Here is a 21,295-nt window from a genome sequence, read left to right on the forward strand (position 1 = left end):
CACTTACAGTAATTTGCAAGCAACACACTCAGTACAAACTATGGTGTTTTCCCTTTCTATCCCCTACTGTTGATCACCCCGCCCAGGGTGATGTCCCTTAACTGTAATACCATATAAGCTCATAATTAATAGTTGCTAATACAAATATGTGTCTGCTAGGTGGAGTTCAGCTTTCTGCTATTTGCAGTTAGTTTCTCAATCCTTCTTCCTCCTATTGCTATCATGTGCTAGCAGAAGTAAGACTGGAACATAGTATCAACAGGAACTGAACGTATAGTTCAACAGGCATATCACTTTTGTACAGTTGACATGCACTTACAAAGTCTACCACTGATTCTTAATCTCAAGCTGAAGCAAAATTAATCATTGTACTTTTGTAATCACAGGTACAATTGTAATGTACAGATATTATACAATTCCTTTCAATGCACACACACACACAGCACACAGAGACACAAACACAGACAAAGACACACACACACACACACACACACACACACACACACCTCACTAATTCTCTATACAGATCACTCGAATCACAATTTGCCAACATGACCATCATTACTATCCTACCGTACCTTACCTATGTTTCTTCAGCCTGAACAAGACAATTGCTATCAAAATGTATAGTTTCCCTTATGTAACAATGAGAATCTGGCAAGGACCAGCCGGGAGCTCAGCTAACACCTAAAACAGCGTGGCAGCTCTGCCTCCTGGTATGGGTGACAGAATCATCTGCATGGAAACTAATTAATTGTGGCAATCCTTTAACTAACAACCGACACTGGGATGAGCAAATAAACGATTCTCAAATATATTCATTATCAGCAAAGCCTGTCAGTGGTGTTCTTTCAAGTATATTCATAGGGCTGTGTGTGTGTGTGGCTTGATTGCAATTACCAAGCCTCCATGGTTAAGCCTCAATTTATTGCCAAAATGTGTTTGTGTTGAAACTGCAGGTGTGGTAATTTGAGGAGGCCAACTCCCCGAAAAGATAAACATCCCCCTGAGTTATTTAGAATAATTATGACTGTGAAACAGTTTTAGTCACAGTATTGTGTGGAGTTGATCACTTTTAGTTGATGGCATAGTGGGTTAATGCAGAGTCAAACAATAATGACAGCATATATCTTTGACAGTATTAGGCTTTGATACGTTACATCATGTTACATCATGTTACATGTTAGTTGGAATCACATTGAAATGGAGGCTTAAACATTGTGAGATAATTAACAGTTTTAGAGGCATTTATCTAATAGCCTACGCTCGTATAAAAAGGGTTCCAAAAGGGTTTTTCGGATGTCCACACATGAGAACCCTTTTTAAGTTCCAGGTAGAACCCTTTGGGTTCCAGCCAAAAAGGGTTCTTCGAAAGGTTCTCCTATGAAGACAGCCGAAGAACCCTTTAAGGTTCTAGATAGCACCTTCATTTCTAAGAGTGTAACTAATAGGGCTGAAATGTAAAAAATTACTTGAAATTATTTCTCTGAAATAACCTTGGTATTCAGTCAAGGTATTGCAAACAAAGTGCTATAGCCTACATAAATGAGAACAACAAGAACAAGAATGGAAACCAGTCTCTCACTTTCTCTAACATCTAAGAAAATCACACAAAAATATCACAAAGAAAATATCTAAATGACTGATGAAAGGAGATTTGTTAGTAATCACTATTTTTCTTTTTGATGTACTTTGAAGCCTATTCTATTTCAATTAAATACATTTCGTGAAAAGACTACCTTTATACAGTGTAAGGGATTCTCCACTCCGTGGAGAACTCATACAAGTTTGGTAACAAAGTGAAAATTAAGTAACACAACTTACATTTACAAATGGGTCACTGAGCCCATGAGATGTTCCTTTGAATTTGTATGATAGACTTGATCCAGTAGTTAGGCTGCATCCATAATCATGTAATTACTGTAACAGCCTTCATGAGGCTGCAAAAAAAAAAAGTGTTTTTATACTATCATGAGTTATGTAAATCAGAGCATGCTTTAGTAATTCACTCGGGAGATCAAGTGGTTTTGAAAAAACTGGCACACCCCCAGTTACCTTCAGTGCCAACCACTGAGAAGGCAAAATGCCATGCTTGGCTTCATTGTCCAAGATTAAGAGACTTTGAGAAATGAGCAAGTCACTGATGGAATTTGAGGAGATATAATCCCATAACACGATCACAGGATTATTACAAAATCCCGCCGAATGGAGATTAGATATCTGAGCAGAAGGCCATGGTTGAGGGATTATGACCCCGTACTACACTTAATCCAGATTTGTTTACATTGCTTTAGGCACTTTGATAGGCTACAGTGCTATATAAAATAGCCCTCTTGGGACTGCAACACAAATTCTTAGTCCTTGAATAGAAACAAAGCACATTTGTAGCACAAATGGACTTCAATAATATATACAGTGCATTCGGAAAGTATTCAGACCCCTTGACCTTTTCCACATTTTGTTACGTTACATCCTTATTCTAAAATGTATTAAATAGTTTCCCTCCCTCATCAATCTACACATAATATCCCATAGGTGTCCTCCAGGAAAGGCCAAAAAGATCATCAAGGACAACAACCACCCGAGCCACTGCTTGTTCACCCCGCTACCATCCAGAAGGCTAGGTCAGTACAGGTGGATCAAAGCTGGGACCGAGAGACAGAAGCTGTTTTTCAATCTCTTCTATCTCAATGCCATCAGACTGTTAAACAGCCATCACTAACACAGAGAGGTTGCTGCCTACATACAGACTGGAAATCATTGGATCACGAGTCACTTTAATAATGCCACTTTAATATGCCACTTTAATAATTCAATAATGTTTACATATCTTACATGCTCATCTCATATGTATATACTGTATTGTATACCATCTACTGCATCTTGCCTACAGCCATTGCTCATCCATATATGTACATATTCTTATTCCATCCCTGTAGATTTGTGTGTATTAGGTAGTTGTTGTGGAATTGTTAGATTACTTGTTATATATTACTGCAATGTTGGAACTAGAAGCACAAGCATTTAGCTACACTGGCATTAACATCTGCTAACCATGTGTAGGTGACCAATACTATTTGATTTGATTTGAATGCCAAAACAAAAAGTTTTTGCAAATGTATTACAAATAAAAACAGAAATACATTTACATAACTATTCAGACCCTTTACTCAGTACTTTGTTGAAGCACATTTGGCAGCGATTACAGCATCCAGTCTTCTTGGTTATGACGCTACAAGCTTGGCACACCTGTATTTGGGGAGATTCAGCCATTCTTACCCGCAGATCATCTCAAGCTCTGTCAGGTTGGATGGGGAGCGTTGCTGCACAGCTATTTTCAGGTCTCTCCAGAGATGTTCAAATGGTTTCAAGTCTGGGCTCTGTCTGGGCCACTCAAGGACATTCAGAGACTTGTCCCGAAGCCACTCCTGCAGTGTGCTTTGGGTCGTTGTCCTGTTTGAAGGTGAACCTTCACCCCAGTCTGCCACCACCGTTCTTCACAGTAGGGATGGTGCCAGGTTTCCTCCAGACGTGACGCTTAGCATTCAGGCCAAAGAGTTGTGATGGTTTCATCACACCAGAAAATCTTGTTTCTCATGGTGTGAGAGTCTTTCGGTGCCTTTTGGCAAACTCCAAGCGGGCTGTCATGTGCCTTTTACTGAGGAGTGGCTTCCGTAAAGGCATGATTGGTGGAGTGCTGCAGAGATGGTTGTCCTTCTGGAAGGTTCTCCCATCTCCACAGAGGAACTCTAGAGTTCTGTCAGAGTGACCATCGGATTCCTGACCAAGGCTGATTGCTCAATTTGGCCTTGGTGGTTCCAAACTTCTTCCAGTTAAGAATGATGGAGGCCACTGTGTTCTTGGGGACCTTCAATGCTGCAGAAATGTTTTGGTACTCTTCCCCAGATCTGTGCCTCGACCCAATCCTGTCTCGGAGGTCTACGGAAAATTCCTTTGACCTCATGGCTTGGTTTTTGCTCTGACATGCACTCTCAATTGTGGGACCTCATATAGACAGGTGTGTGCCTTTCCAAATCATGTCAATTCAATTTAATTTACCACAGGTGGACTCCAATCAAGTTGTAGAAACATCTCAAGGATGATCAATGGAAACAGGATGCACCTGAGCTCAATTTCGAGTCTCATAGCAAAGGGTCTGAATACTTATGTAAATAAGGTATTTCTGTGCATTATTTTTTACACATTTGCAAAGATTTCTATAAAAACATTTTTGCTTTGTCATTATGGGGTATTGTGTGTAGATTTCAGAGGATTTTATTTATTTAATTCATTTTAGAATAAGGCTGTAACGTAACAAAATGTGGAAAAAGTCAAGGGGTCTGAATACTTTCCGAAGGCACTGTATAGCCATACTGTCACGCCTTGGTCATTATATTTGGTGTTTTTGGTATATGTTTGGGTAAGCCAGGGTGTGACATGGGTTTATATGTTGTGTTTCGTATTGGGGTTTGTAGTAATTGGGATTGTGTTGATTAGGGGTGTGTCTAGTTAGGCTTGGCTGCCTGAGGCGGTTCTCAATTAGAGTCAGGTGCTTCTCGTTGTCTCGGATTGGGAACCGTATTTAGGTAGCCTGTGTTCACGTTGTATTTCGTGGGTGATTGTACCTGTCTTTGTGTATTCACCAGATAGGCTGTATAGTTTCACGTTCCGTCTGTTGTTTTGTATCTCACAGTTATTTCATGTATCGCTATTTCCTTTATTAAAGCACATGAGTAACCTACACGCTGCATTTCGGTCCGACTCTCTTCTTTCAACAGACGAACACAACGCTAGACTAGTACATTGACATTGAGCAGTGCAGTCTAAAACGTCTAAAACCGTTTTGTTTTAATGCTATTTCCACACTGAGGTCGAAATAACAAACAGAAATTATTCCATTTTTATAAAAAATGCCTGTCATTTCAGCCTCTTCAGGTGGGTTGGTATTTTGGCCAGCGCATAACGTCACTCAGCAGTCTGATTGTAATAGACCAATGAGAGTTCATCTTTGATCTCCATATCCACTCCTGCTATCCCACCCAGTGAATTTGTTGGCATGCACAGGAGAGGTAGATAGCTAGTTATGCACGGCCAAAAGCAAGAGAGATTGTGCAGTAGCTGGCTACAAGGCAGCAATTGTTTCTTTTTTTGATACTTTATTTATAGATTTTCAGATATGAATACAGAAAAACAGTACAACACCAACCCCTCATTCCCCCATCCATCCATCCCTCCCTCCACACCTCCTTCCCACCCCTCCAACACTCCCTCCCCACCTCCCTCCCGTCCCTCCACCCATCCCTCCCTCCCTCCCTACCTCCAATCCAACCACCACCCACCCATCCCTCCCTACCTCCAATCCAATCCAACCACCACCCACCCATCCACCAAGGCATCATACAAGGATAACATAGAAAAATTAATTAAATAGGACAGAAACGTAAACAGTAATAGAATCAAAAACAATTGAAAAAGTTAAAGTTAAATAAAATTGGTATCATAATTGAATCTTATCAGCACAATATATGGCCACTAGAACAGACATGGCTGCTTACCAAAATATGCAAGTTACACTAAGTAAAAGACAGGCTCTCCACGTATTGTATTAATGGAGACCAGGTTAAGTCAAACTTCTGTCAGGACCCAAGCACAGTGTACCTAACCTTCTCCAGGGGCAGAGATGACATCACTTCCTTAACCCACTGCATAAAGGAGGGCGGCTTTGCAGACTTCCAGTGAAAGAGGACACATCGCATTTGCCTGATGTGTGGTAGCATTCTGGTCTGGGGAAGTACTCCAAAAATAGCAGTGAACGTGTTGGGGCTAACCGTTGTATTACACATGTGTGAGAATGCCTCAAAAACGGGGTCCCAGAAGCCACTCAAAGATTGGCATGACCAAAACATGTGTCCCATAGTCGCTGGACTCTCAAACACTTGGGGTTAACATTTGGATATATTTGAGTAATGGAGACTGTGCAAAACGTTGAACTGAATGAGCCCATGCCTTGGTGAGGTGTGCATACGCGTAATACTGTGTTGCCATATATCATTGGGTAGCTCGTCACCCATGTCTTGCTCCCATTTTGTATTTGCCAAGGAAGGCGGATTAATGTTCTGTATCATGTCATATAATCTGGAGATTGTGACCTTCAGATACGGATTAAGATCTAAGCACCTCTCGACTGGACACTTAGTGGGCTTGGGTGAAAATGAAGGGAAATGTTTTTTGGCAAAGCTGCGAGTTTGTAGGTATCTAAAAAAAAGTAGGTATTGGGAATATTATGGTCAACCCTCAGAATATCAAATGTGTTATCAACAAATAGGTCACAAAATAACACCAGACCATTCCTATGCCAGAACTGGAGTGCCTTGTCAAACTAAGACACTGGGAAAAGATGATTAGATGTTAATGGAGAAAAGCCGCTTGCTTGTTTAATTAAGGCTAAAGTGATTTCGGAATTGGGACCAGATTTTAAGGGAGTTCTTGACAATGGGATTCAAAACATGGGTGCCAAGGTTCATGGGCAGTGGGGAGCACAAGAAGAGTTTGAACATCAAATGGGAATCATTTGAAATAAGTACATAAACCTAGGTAGTACAGTCATCTGTACATTTAAAAAAATATATATTTTACCTTTATTTAACCAGGTAGGCAATTTGAGAACAAGATCTCATTTACAATTGCGACCTGGCTAAGATAAAGCAAAGCAGTTCAACAGATACAACGACACAGAGTTACACATGGAGTAAAACAAACATACAGTCAATAATACAGTATAAACAAGTCTATATACAATGTGAGCAAATGAGGTGAGAAGGAAGGTAAAGGCAAAAAAGGCCATGGTGGCAAAGTAAATACAATATAGCAAGTAAAACACTGGAATGGTAGTTTTGCAATGGAAGAATGTGCAAAGTAGAAATGAAAATAATGGGGTGCAAAGGAGCAAAATAAATAAATAAATGAAATACAGTTGGGAAAGAGGTAGTTGTTTGGGCTAAATTATAGGTGGGCTATGTACAGGTGCAGTAATCTGTAAGATGCTCTGACAGTTGGTGCTTAAAGCTAGTGAGGGAGATAAGTGTTTCCAGTTTCAGAGATTTTTGTAGTTCGTTCCAGTTATTGGCAGCAGAGAACTGGAAGGAGAGGCGGCCAAAGAAAGAATTGGTTTTGGGGGTGACTAGAGAGATATACCTGCTGGAGCGTGTGCTACAGGTGGGAGATGCTATGGTGACCAGCGAGCTGAGATAAGGGGGGACTTTACCTAGCAGGGTCTTGTAGATGACATGGAGCCAGTGGGTTTGGCGACGAGTATGAAGCGAGGGCCAGCCAACGAGAGCGTACAGGTCGCAATGGTGGGTAGTATATGGGGCTTTGGTGACAAAACGGATTGCACTGTGATAGACTGCATCCAATTTGTTGAGTAGGGTATTGGAGGCTATTTTGTAAATGACATCGCCAAAGTCGAGGATTGGTAGGATGGTCAGTTTTACAAGGGTATGTTTGGCTGCATGAGTGAAGGATGCTTTGTTGCGAAATAGGAAGCCAATTCTAGATTTAACTTTGGATTGGAGATGATGATATGGGTCTGGAAGGAGAGTTTACAGTCTAACCAGACACCTAAGTATTTGTAGTTGTCCACGTATTCTAAGTCAGAGCCGTCCAGAGTAGTGATGTTGGACAGGCGGGTAGGTGCAGGTAGAGATCGGTTGAAGAGCATGCATTTAGTTTTACTTGTATTTAAGAGCAATTGGAGGCCACGGAAGGAGAGTTGTATGGCATTGAAGCTTGCCTGGAGGGTTGTTAACACAGTGTCCAAAGAAGGGCCGGAAGTATACAGAATGGTGTCGTCTGCGTAGAGGTGGATCAGAGACTCACCAGCAGCAAGAGCGACCTCATTGATGTATACAGAGAAGAGAGTCGGTCCAAGAATTGAACCCTGTGGCACCCCCATAGAGACTGCCAGAGGTCCGGACAGCAGACCCTCCGATTTGACACACTGAACTCTATCAGAGAAGTAGTTGGTGAACCAGGCGAGGCAATAATTTGAGAAACCAAGGCTGTCGAGTCTGCCGATGAGGATGTGGTGATTGACAGAGTCGAAAGCCTTGGCCAGATCAATGAATACGGCTGCACAGTAATGTTTCTTATCGATGGCGGTTAAGATATCGTTTAGGACCTTGAGCGTGGCTGAGGTGCACCCATGACCAGCTCTGAAACCAGATTGCATAGCAGAGAAGGTATGGTGAGATTCTAAATGGTCGGTAATCTGTTTGTTGACTTGGCTTTCGAAGACCTTAGGCATGGTAGGATAGATATAGGTCTGTAGCAGTTTGGGTCAAGAGTGTCCCCCCCTTTGAAGAGAGGGATGACCGCAGCTGCTTTTCAATCTTTGTGAATCTCAGACGACACGAAAGAGAGGTTGAACAGGCTAGTAATAGGGGTGGCAACAATTTCGGCAGATAATTTTAGAAAGAAAGGGTCCAGATTGTCTAGCCCGGCTGATTTGTAGGGGTCCAGATTTTTCAGCTCTTTCAGAACATCAGCTGAATGGATTTGGGAGAAGGAGAAATGGGGAAGGCTTGGGCGAGTTGCTGTTGGGGGTGCAGTGCTGTTGACCGGGGTAGGAGTAGCCAGGTGGAAAGCATGGCCAGCCATAGAAAAATGCTTATTGAAATTCTCAATTATGGTGGATTTATCAGTGGTGACAGTGTTTCCTATCTTCAGTGCAGTGGGCAGCTGGGAGGAGGTGTTCTTATTCTCCATGGACTTTACAGTGTCCCAGAACTTTTTTGAGTTAGTGTTGCAGGAAGCAAATTTCTGCTTGAAAAAGCTAGCCTTGGCTTTTCTAACTGCCTGTGTATAACGGTTTCTAGCTTCCCTGAACAGCTGCATATCACGGGGCTGTTCGATGCTAATGCAGAACGCCATAGGATGTTTTTGTGTTGGTTAAGGGCAGTCAGGTCTGGGGAGAACCAAGGGCTATATTTGTTCCTGGTTCTAAATTTCTTGAATGGGGCATGTTTATTTAAGATGGTTAGGAAGGCATTTAAAAAATATCCAGGCATCCTCTACTGACGGGATGAGATCAATATCCTTCCAGGATACCCCCGGCCAGGTCGATTAGAAAGGCCTGCTCGCTGAAATGTTTCAGGGAGCGTTTTACAGTGATGAGTGGAGGTCGTTTGACCGCTGACCCATTACGGATGCAGGCAATGAGGCAGTGATCGCTGAGATTTTGGTTGAAGACAGCAGAGGTGTATTTAGAGGGGAAGTTGGTTAGGATGATATCTATGAGGGTGCCCGTGTTTAAGGCTTTGGGGGGGTACCTGGTAGGTTCATTGATAATTTGTGTGAGATTGAGGGCATCAAGGTTAGATTCTAGGATGGCTGGGGTGTTAAGCATGTTCCAGTTTAGGTCGCCTAGCAGCACGAGCTCTGAAGATAGATGGGGGGCAATCAGTTCACATATGGTGTCCAGAGCACAGCTGGGGGCAGAGAGTGGTCTATAGCAGGCGGCAACGGTGAGAGACTTGTTTTTAGAGAGGTGGATTTTTAAAAGTAGAAGTTCAAATTGTTTGGGTACAGACCTGGATAGTAGGACAGAACTCTGCAGGCTCTCTTTGCAGTAGATTGCAACACCGCCCCCTTTGGCAGTTCTATCTTGTCTGAAAATGTTGTAGTTTGGAATTAAAATTTCTGAATTTTTGGTGGTCTTCCTAAGGTGAAAATTAAGGGAAATGTTTTTTGGCAAAGCTGCGAGTTTGTAGGTATCTAAAAAAAAGTAGGTATTGGGAATATTATGGTCAACCCTCAGAATATCAAATGTGTTATCAACAAATAGGTCACAAAATAACACCAGACCATTCCTATGCCAGAACTGGAGTGCCTTGTCAAACTAAGACACTGGGAAAAGATGATTAGATGTTAATGGAGAAAAGCCGCTTGCTTGTTTAATTAAGGCTAAAGTGATTTCGGAATTGGGACCAGATTTTAAGGGAGTTCTTGACAATGGGATTCAAAACATGGGTGCCAAGGTTCATGGGCAGTGGGGAGCACAAGAAGAGTTTGAACATCAAATGGGAATCATTTGAAATAAGTACATAAACCTAGGTAGTACAGTCATCTGTACATTTAAAAAAATATATATTTTACCTTTATTTAACCAGGTAGGAAAGTTGAGAACAAGTTCTCATTTACAATTGCGACCTGGCCAAGATAAAGCAAAGCAGTTCAACAGATACAACGACACAGAGTTACACATGGAGTAAAACAAACATACAGTCAATAATACAGTATAAACAAGTCTATATACAATGTGAGCAAATGAGGTGAGAAGGAAGGTAAAGGCAAAAAAGGCCATGGTGGCAAAGTAAATACAATATAGCAAGTAAAACACTGGAATGGTAGTTTTGCAATGGAAGAATGTGCAAAGTAGAAATGAAAATAATGGGGTGCAAAGGAGCAAAATAAATAAATAAATGAAATACAGTTGGGAAAGAGGTAGTTGTTTGGGCTAAATTATAGGTGGGCTATGTACAGGTGCAGTAATCTGTAAGATGCTCTGACAGTTGGTGCTTAAAGCTAGTGAGGGAGATAAGTGTTTCCAGTTTCAGAGATTTTGTAGTTCGTTCCAGTTATTGGCAGCAGAGAACTGGAAGGAGAGGCGGCCAAAGAAAGAATTGGTTTTGGGGTGACTAGAGAGATATACCTGCTGGAGCGTGTGCTACAGGTGGGAGATGCTATGGTGACCAGCGAGCTGAGATAAGGGGGACTTTACCTAGCAGGGTCTTGTAGATGACATGGAGCCAGTGGGTTTGGCGACCAGTATGAATGGGCCAGCCAACGAGAGCGTACAGGTCGCAATGGTGGGTAGTATATGGGGCTTTGGTGACAAAACGGATTGCACTGTGATAGACTGCATCCAATTTGTTGAGTAGGGTATTGGAGGCTATTTTGTAAATGACATCGCCAAAGTCGAGGATTGGTAGGATGGTCAGTTTTACAAGGGTATGTTTGGCAGCATGAGTGAAGGATGCTTTGTTGCGAAATAGGAAGCCAATTCTAGATTTAACTTTGGATTGGAGATGATGATATGGGTCTGGAAGGAGAGTTTACAGTCTAACCAGACACCTAAGTATTTGTAGTTGTCCACGTATTCTAAGTCAGAGCCGTCCAGAGTAGTGATGTTGGACAGGCGGGTAGGTGCAAGAGATCGGTTGAAGAGCATGCATTTAGTTTTACTTGTATTTAAGAGCAATTGGAGGCCACGGAAGGAGAGTTGTATGGCATTGAAGCTTGCCTGGAGGGTTGTTAACACAGTGTCCAAAGAAGGGCAAGTATACAGAATGGTGTCGTCTGCGTAGAGGTGGATCAGAGACTCACCAGCAGCAAGAGCGACCTCATTGATGTATACAGAGAAGAGAGTCGGTCCAAGAATTGAACCCTGTGGCACCCCCATAGAGACTGCCAGAGGTCCGACAGCAGACCCTCCGATTTGACACACTGAACTCTATCAGAGAAGTAGTTGGTGAACCAGGCGAGGCAATAATTTGAGAAACCAAGGCTGTCGAGTCTGCCGATGAGGATGTGGTGATTGACAGAGTCGAAAGCCTTGGCCAGATCAATGAATACGGCTGCACAGTAATGTTTCTTATCGATGGCGGTTAAGATATCGTTTAGGACCTTGAGCGTGGCTGAGGTGCACCCATGACCAGCTCTGAAACCAGATTGCATAGCAGAGAAGGTATGGTGAGATTCTAAATGGTCGGTAATCTGTTTGTTGACTTGGCTTTCGAAGACCTTAGGCATGGTAGGATAGATATAGGTCTGTAGCAGTTTGGGTCAAGAGTGTCCCCCCCTTTGAAGAGGGGGATGACCGCAGCTGCTTTCCAATCTTTGTGAATCTCAGACGACACGAAAGAGAGGTTGAACAGGCTAGTAATAGGGGTGGCAACAATTTCGGCAGATAATTTTAGAAAGAAAGGGTCCAGATTGTCTAGCCCGGCTGATTTGTAGGGGTCCAGATTTTTCAGCTCTTTCAGAACATCAGCTGAATGGATTTGGGAGAAGGAGAAATGGGGAAGGCTTGGGCGAGTTGCTGTTGGGGGTGCAGTGCTGTTGACCGGGGTAGGAGTAGCCAGGTGGAAAGCATGGCCAGCCATAGAAAAATGCTTATTGAAATTCTCAATTATGGTGGATTTATCAGTGGTGACAGTGTTTCCTATCTTCAGTGCAGTGGGCAGCTGGGAGGAGGTGTTCTTATTCTCCATGGACTTTACAGTGTCCCAGAACTTTTTTGAGTTAGTGTTGCAGGAAGCAAATTTCTGCTTGAAAAAGCTAGCCTTGGCTTTTCTAACTGCCTGTGTATAACGGTTTCTAGCTTCCCTGAACAGCTGCATATCACGGGGGCTGTTCGATGCTAATGCAGAACGCCATAGGATGTTTTTGTGTTGGTTAAGGGCAGTCAGGTCTGGGGAGAACCAAGGGCTATATTTGTTCCTGGTTCTAAATTTCTTGAATGGGGCATGTTTATTTAAGATGGTTAGGAAGGCATTTAAAAAAATATCCAGGCATCCTCTACTGACGGGATGAGATCAATATCCTTCCAGGATACCCCGGCCAGGTCGATTAGAAAGGCCTGCTCGCTGAAATGTTTCAGGGAGCGTTTTACAGTGATGAGTGGAGGTCGTTTGACCGCTGACCCATTACGGATGCAGGCAATGAGGCAGTGATCGCTGAGATCTTGGTTGAAGACAGCAGAGGTGTATTTAGAGGGGAAGTTGGTTAGGATGATATCTATGAGGGTGCCCGTGTTTAAGGCTTTGGGGGGGTACCTGGTAGGTTCATTGATAATTTGTGTGAGATTGAGGGCATCAAGGTTAGATTGTAGGATGGCTGGGGTGTTAAGCATGTTCCAGTTTAGGTCGCCTAGCAGCACGAGCTCTGAAGATAGATGGGGGGCAATCAGTTCACATATGGTGTCCAGAGCACAGCTGGGGGCAGAGAGTGGTCTATAGCAGGCGGCAACGGTGAGAGACTTGTTTTTAGAGAGGTGGATTTTTAAAAGTAGAAGTTCAAATTGTTTGGGTACAGACCTGGATAGTAGGACAGAACTCTGCAGGCTCTCTTTGCAGTAGATTGCAACACCGCCCCCTTTGGCAGTTCTATCTTGTCTGAAAATGTTGTAGTTTGGAATTAAAATTTCTGAATTTTTGGTGGTCTTCCTAAAGTGAAAATTAAGGGAAATGTTTTTTGGCAAAGCTGCGAGTTTGTAGGTATCTAAAAAAAAGTAGGTATTGGGAATATTATGGTCAACCCTCAGAATATCAAATGTGTTATCAACAAATAGGTCACAAAATAACACCAGACCATTCCTATGCCAGAACTGGAGTGCCTTGTCAAACTAAGACACTGGGAAAAGATGATTAGATGTTAATGGAGAAAAGCCGCTTGCTTGTTTAATTAAGGCTAAAGTGATTTCGGAATTGGGACCAGATTTTAAGGGAGTTCTTGACAATGGGATTCAAAACATGGGTGCCAAGGTTCATGGGCAGTGGGGAGCACAAGAAGAGTTTGAACATCAAATGGGAATCATTTGAAATAAGTACATAAACCTAGGTAGTACAGTCATCTGTACATTTTAAAAAATATATATTTTACCTTTATTTAACCAGGTAGGCAAGTTGAGAACAAGTTCTCATTTACAATTGCGACCTGGCCAAGATAAAGCAAAGCAGTTCAACAGATACAACGACACAGAGTTACACATGGAGTAAAACAAACATACAGTCAATAATACAGTATAAACAAGTCTATATACAATGTGAGCAAATGAGGTGAGAAGGAAGGTAAAGGCAAAAAGGCCATGGTGGCAAAGTAAATACAATATAGCAAGTAAAACACTGGAATGGTAGTTTTGCAATGGAAGAATGTGCAAAGTAGAAATGAAAATAATGGGGTGCAAAGGAGCAAAATAAATAAATAAATGAAATACAGTTGGGAAAGAGGTAGTTGTTTGGGCTAAATTATAGGTGGGCTATGTACAGGTGCAGTAATCTGTAAGATGCTCTGACAGTTGGTGCTTAAAGCTAGTGAGGGAGATAAGTGTTTCCAGTTTCAGAGATTTTTGTAGTTCGTTCCAGTTATTGGCAGCAGAGAACTGGAAGGAGAGGCGGCCAAAGAAAGAATTGGTTTTGGGGGTGACTAGAGAGATATACCTGCTGGAGCGTGTGCTACAGGTGGGAGATGCTATGGTGACCAGCGAGCTGAGATAAGGGGGGGACTTTACCTAGCAGGGTCTTGTAGATGACATGGAGCCAGTGGGTTTGGCGACGAGTATGAAGCGAGGGCCAGCCAACGAGAGCGTACAGGTCGCAATGGTGGGTAGTATATGGGGCTTTGGTGACAAAACGGATTGCACTGTGATAGACTGCATCCAATTTGTTGAGTAGGGTATTGGAGGCTATTTTGTAAATGACATCGCCAAAGTCGAGGATTGGTAGGATGGTCAGTTTTACAAGGGTATGTTTGGCAGCATGAGTGAAGGATGCTTTGTTGCGAAATAGGAAGCCAATTCTAGATTTAACTTTGGATTGGAGATGATGATATGGGTCTGGAAGGAGAGTTTACAGTCTAACCAGACACCTAAGTATTTGTAGTTGTCCACGTATTCTAAGTCAGAGCCGTCCAGAGTAGTGATGTTGGACAGGCGGGTAGGTGCAGGTAGAGATCGGTTGAAGAGCATGCATTTAGTTTTACTTGTATTTAAGAGCAATTGGAGGCCACGGAAGGAGAGTTGTATGGCATTGAAGGAAAGTTGTATGGCATTCACTAAAGTAGTGAATAGAACAAACTTAGGGAGGAGGCTTCTAATGTTAACATGCATGAAACCAAGGCTATTACGGTTACAGAAGTCATCAAAAGAGAGCGCCTGGGGAATAGGAGTGGAGCTAGGCACTGCAGGGCCTGGATTCACCTCTACATCGCCAGAGGAACATAGGAGGATAAGAATAAGGGTGCGGCTAAAAGCAATAAGAATTGGTCGTCTAGAACGTCTGGAACAGAGAGTAAAAGGAGGTTTCTGGGGGCGATAAAATAGCATCAAGGTATAATGTACAGACAAAGGTATGGTAGGATGTGAATACAGTGGAGGTAAACCTAGGTATTGAGTGATGAAGAGAGAGATATTGTCTCTAGAAACATCATTGAAACCAGGAGATGTCATTGCATGTGTGGGTGGTGGAACTAATAAGTTGGATAAGGTATAGTGAGCAGAAATAAGCCAATAAACACTAACCAGAACAGCAATGGACAAGACATATTGACATTAAGGAGAGGCATCCTTAGTCGAGTGATCAAAAGGGTCCACATAATTAATGTGACCTGCTAATGAATTGGGAGGAGACAATCACCTTATTAAATCCTGCTTAGTGCGCTCCAGATGTGTTTTGAAGTTATGATCAAACAGAGTCTTCAATGAGCGTGTGACCTTTATCCCCAAATAAGTAAAGACCTGATGCTCCACCTTAAATGGGAAAATGGCATACCCAATACCTTCTGCTAAATTATAGCGCCCCTTAGTATTCCCCTTAGTATATAGTAATCCTCCCCTCCGCGTGCAGGGTGATAGCAAGAGGCTCAATAGCCATATCACATAGGAAAGGGGATAAACAGCAACCCTGCCTGGCCCCCCTGTGGCGAGGGAAGTAACTGGAGGTAACATTGTTGGTGCGAACAGAACTGAACAGAGTACAAAATCTTAATCCAGGAAAGGAATGATGGGCCAAACCCAAATCTCTCTAGGACTGTAAATAGATATTCCCACTCAACCTGGTTCAAAGCCTTCTCAGCATCGAGAGCTGACGACCTCTGGCTGTCGAGTTGAGTGGGCAGAATAAAGAACATTAAATAGCCACCACATATTATAGAAAGATTGTTTAACGGGTGTGAAATGGTTAGCTAGTTAGCAGGATGAGACCTAATAGCATTTCAATCGGGGATGTCACTCGCTCTGAGGCCTTGAAGTAGTTGTTTCCCTTGCTCAAGGGCCGCGGCTTTTGTGGAGCGATGGGTAATGATGCTTTGAGGGTGACTGTTGTCAATGTGTGCTGAGGGTCCCTAGTTCAAGCCCAGGTTGGGGTGAGGAGAGGGATGGAAGCAATACTGCACATTGGTGCCGTGACCTGGATCACTGGTTGCTTCAGAAAAGGAGGAGGTCAAAGGGGGGTAAGTGTAACCGGTGTGAAATGGCTAGCTAGTTAGTGGGGTGCTCGCTAATAGCGCATCACTGTCTCTAATTTGCGCCAGAGGACCTTAGTCAGAAATGTATAATCGCTGCACAAAAGGCTTATTGGGCAGTATGAGCAGCAATTGTTTTTTTGCACTGTCTTCCATCACTTTGTCTGATTTGGCATATGCACAGCGCATTTCGACAAGGTAGCTAGCTACACTAGCCAGCCAGTGGATTTTCTAGCAGCTTCATCCATCCTGCCCCATCAGGGTTCTGTCTCATACATCTTGCATCCAGCAGAGGCAGCCACCTTTCAAGAAGTACGTTTCTAAATTATTTTTCTAGCTAGTTATTATTATTAAAAGTAAAGTACATGATATTGTGGTGCTGCTGCTAGCTAGCTAAAGTTCGCTTAGCTACCTACCTGTTACTAGCTACATGAAAAGTAATAACAGAATCGTAAAGGGGAAACGCTGCCCTCGGGCCTCGGCAGACTTTGCCTCCCACACTTTCCCCCTACGTCTGGGATTAAGCGAGCTATCGTTGGCTAGTATCTAGGTAGCTCGTTAGCTAGCTTTGACCGCAATTAGCTAGGATACTGACGTGACATTTAACTTTATTTACGATTCTGATATTGCTTTGTTATGTACAGGTACCAAGGTAAACATACTGTATATCGCGTCAGTATCCTAATTGCGGTCAACGCTATCTAGCTGGGCCTTGCTAGCTAACTCCCTAAACTAGAGAAAGTATAGGCTGGAAGTGTTACGTTGTAAAGTTGTGGGAGGCAACCCGAACACAAATCTGATGCACACAAGCTGCTCAAGGCTCATTAGAACAGAGAGTATACAGGACCCGGCATAATCAGACTGGGGCGAAAGCACCACATCATTGAAAGCAATGTCAATTATATTATTTTCCACACAGAAGATCATACACAATTATTGCCTGGTGATCTTCTGATCACTTCCCGATACCTTTCTGAATCATTTCAATCACTTCAATTCATACCTCATTCAGATTGACCTACTGTCAAAGTACTGTCAGGTTGATTTGCAATAGACTGTCATAGCCCCGAATGACTGGATTACCACCAATAACTATATGTCACTACATTCTATAATCAAAAGGTAAGGTATAAGAGGGCAGTGAATATTCTGTTTCAATCTAGAAAATGATGGTATGGATATATAGAAGTGGTTCCGATGTATTGCAGTTCATATTTTGTTTGTCTGTCCATTTCTTTCTGCATCCCGGAACAGAGCAGTCCCGGACAGCCCCAGCATTAACTGACAAAGCTCCTATAGGCCAGATACCTCTACCAATGTCTTATATTGGTTATACAGCCAATCACAGATAGATGAGTAGCCCCACTTCCTATGGAATATGTCACCGTACTTTATGGCTATTTTGTGATTCTTTTGGTGTTTATCTTTTTCTGCACAAAATATATCCGTTATCATTTCTTATAATCGACAAGAACCTTTGAACATTATATACGCAGTTACTAACCTCAATTCCCGGCTTCAACCTCGGCTCATCTCCCCTGGACTCTTTTTATTATTCCGACCCAATTTCCGGGCTATCCAAGAAGAAACATTGGCATTACAGAGGCAGGAGAGGGGGAGCCCTGGTGAGATTAAGGTGAAGGGAAAACCGGCTACCACTTCCCTCCATTCTACTGGCCAATGTACAGATTCAAATGGTTGACCTCTGATTGCAGATTTGCTTTTCTGAAAATGGCTTTTGGACAAGATACCCCCCATGGCTGTGCAACTCAACGGACACTCCATTCATCGAGCAAACAGGACATTGGATTCAGGGAAATCGAGAGGGGGAGGGACTTGCCTCTTCATCAACAGCAAGTGGTGTGCTCACTCAAGCGCAGAGGAAGTGTCAACCCATTGTTCACCCATCTTGGAATACTTAATGGTCAATTGTCGACCCTTCAACATCCCGAGAGATTTTATTTGTCATCATGACTGACACCTTGGGACAATTAAAAACAAAAAGCTGGCACTTAATGAACTGTGCGAGGCTATAAACAAGCAGGAAACCACGCACCCGGATGCTGCTTTCCTTGTTGCCGGTGATTATAGTTCCACGTCATTAAGACACACAATGCCCAACTTCCATCAACACGTCTTCTTCACCACTAGGGGTGATAAAGTCCTAGATTACTGTAACGCTACACACAAGCAAGCCTACCAGGCCCTCCCTCATCCCTCCTTTGGAAAATCAGAACATGACTCTATACTCCTGCTTCCTGTTTACAAGGAAGTACCCGTGAAGTGCTCCGTTGAGAAACGGCCCTCGTGATCTGCCCAAAGACGCTTCTATTGCAGCCTTTGACAAAAACAACACAGTGCGAGCACGCCCCAATCCAAATCGTTGGGTTTCCAGTGGAGCGGGTCGAGATCTTCAAGTTCCTCTGTGTCCAAATCACTAAGGACTTAAAATGGTCCATCACACGCAAACATTAGTGAGAAGGCTGAAAAGATTTGGTATGGGCACTCAAATCATCAAAAAGTTATACAGCTGCACCATTGAAAGCAAGTTATAATCCAGTATCATCACAGTCTATTTCGTCAAATGATGAAATAGACTTTGTGATGACACTGAAGATTATACCATATAGTCTGTCTTTTAGATAATCAGGGCATACTGCAATGAATAGATGGCAGACAGGGTATAGACCAGGATGGTCCACCATGCAAACAGGCTGTTCTTGGTCCTGAATCTTTTGGTTACCTATTGAAAACTTTACAACAATGATATAGCAAATTAAGATGCTATGTATGCCTTTTGTTTTAAAGACAAGACACTGTAGCCTACACACCTGTGGAAGTTCGTAGTTTTCAGGGTCCAGCTCCAACTGACAGGTTGAATACCATGTGCCTTTCTTTTTTTTCTTTTTTTAAGGGTTAACGGGTTGGGCTCTAGACCATCCAATAAGGGCTGTGTATGTCAATATCAAATCTCATTTTCAAATTTGTTTTCTAACGCCCACATGATCAGACTGAGCATTTCAGTGGCCCATGGAGGCTCAGGGAAATAAATGATAAAAAATATATGAGACAGAAATGAGAGAGAGAGCGAGCGAGAATGAGAATGTGTGTAGGTGTTGAAATCCATTACGAAATTCAATCAACTAAATGGGGATGTTATCTGTTGACAATGAGGAAATCTGAAAGTGGATGAGGTTTGTGTCAATATCACCTTGCGTGTGCGTATGTGTGTGCTGGTGGTCGGATGCATTCCATCAAATCTCTCTCAATTTCCGGGAGTGCTGGTCTCTTCCTTGGCCACCCTTCCACCCCTCCCTCCTATCCCCTACTGCCTTCCGCTAAATATTTATGGCGTTTAGACAGAGTGCGATATCGGGCTCTGTGGAGCAGTGCGTCGGCAGAGTGCTGGTCCCAGCCAGGCTCCAGGCGATGCATAGGTCCCACCATGTTTATTAAAACTGTCTCTGAAACACCCAGAGAGAGTACGATCAAGAGGCGATGGCAGAAAATAGTCCCTCCCTCTGTGACACACACACACATTCACTCCCTCTCTCTCTCCCTCTTCCTTCATAACATTATAAATTATTTATGTAGTATTTTACATTTGCTCAGCGCACTCCCTCTAAGTGTTAATGTGAAAGGACAATATTGTGTTTTCATAATAGGATATAAATCACGGGGGCGGGGGGCGTACTTGCGAGCATTAGAAAAAGTTAGACTGATGCGGAATTGATGCTCTATCTCAAACTTTTTCTCAATTTTTTTGTAATGTTATATTTAACCCTTATTTTACCAGGTAAGTTGACTGAGAACACATTCTCATTTACAGCAATGACCTGGGGAATAGTTACAGGGGAGAGGGGCTATGAATGAGCCAATTGGAAGCTGGGGAGATTAAGTGGCCGTGATGGTATGAGGGCCAGATTGGGAATTTAGGCAGGACACAGGGGTTAACACCCCTACTCTTATGATAAGTGCCAGGGGATCTTCAGTGACCTTAGAGAGTCAGGACACTCATTTAACATCCCATCCATAAGACAGCACCCTACACAGGGCAATGTCCCCAATCACTGCCATGGGGCATTGGGGATATTTTTGTTGTTGTTGACCAGAGCAAAGAGTGCCTCCTACTGGCCTTCCAACACCATTTCCAACAGCATCTGGTCTCCCATCCTAGGACAAACCAGGACCAACCCTGCTTAGCTTTAGAGGCAAGCCAGCAGTGGTATGCTGCTGGCATTTCCTAAAAAAGGTAAACTCAGCCACCAGAGGGATATGTTTAAACCTCCAAATTCAAGGTTGACTTTTGTTCCCCTTCACTTGGTCTGTATCAAGTGTAGAATGCCAATATTACATGATCACCGCATCCCTGACTAGGCTACTTACTAACGTTACGTTTAGGGCTCTGTTCACTCAGATCCACCTAGCAGTCGTCTTGGCGGTGTCTGAATAGGAACAGTGTTAGAGCTGTCAAATCCACAAGCGGCTCCTGGCATTACACCTAAAGCAGACATTGCCATTGGCTGCACTGAGTCGCATTAAGAGAAATCCCATGCAGCCTTGTTTACAAGTTTGAACACTGGAATGTGAGACGTAATGTTTGATGATTTTCAATTTGAGCGTTATTAGTTCTATATAGCCTTCACTTTCTTGTTCTGAAATTCTAACGTGAGTGGGATGGGTGAGGCTCCGTGACAATGATCCAGAGCAGCTGTTCACCGATTTGACAGCTCCAACACAATTACACCTCTGACACCGCCAAAACATAAACTATGCTTGTGTCGGCTTATGCCGGTTAACGCTTGATCTGATTGAATCTTGGCCTTAGACAAAGCTCGTTTACGACAAAATCCCACATTTTTGCTCATCCATTTCACATGCATCAGTGTGCTTTTACAGAGAAAGCATAAAGGAGGCCTATAAATCAATCTCTAAATGTGCTACTGTGATGATCCCTCTCTCCCCTGCTGCGCTACGATACAACGATTGCAGGCATGTGCTCTGACGTAGCGTTCAGCCAGGAGTTGATGGACAGTCGGAAGAGCGACTAAAATGG

The sequence above is a fragment of the Oncorhynchus nerka genome, linkage group LG7 (assembly GCF_034236695.1).
Source record: "Oncorhynchus nerka isolate Pitt River linkage group LG7, Oner_Uvic_2.0, whole genome shotgun sequence".
Classification (NCBI taxonomy): domain Eukaryota; kingdom Metazoa; phylum Chordata; class Actinopteri; order Salmoniformes; family Salmonidae; genus Oncorhynchus; species Oncorhynchus nerka.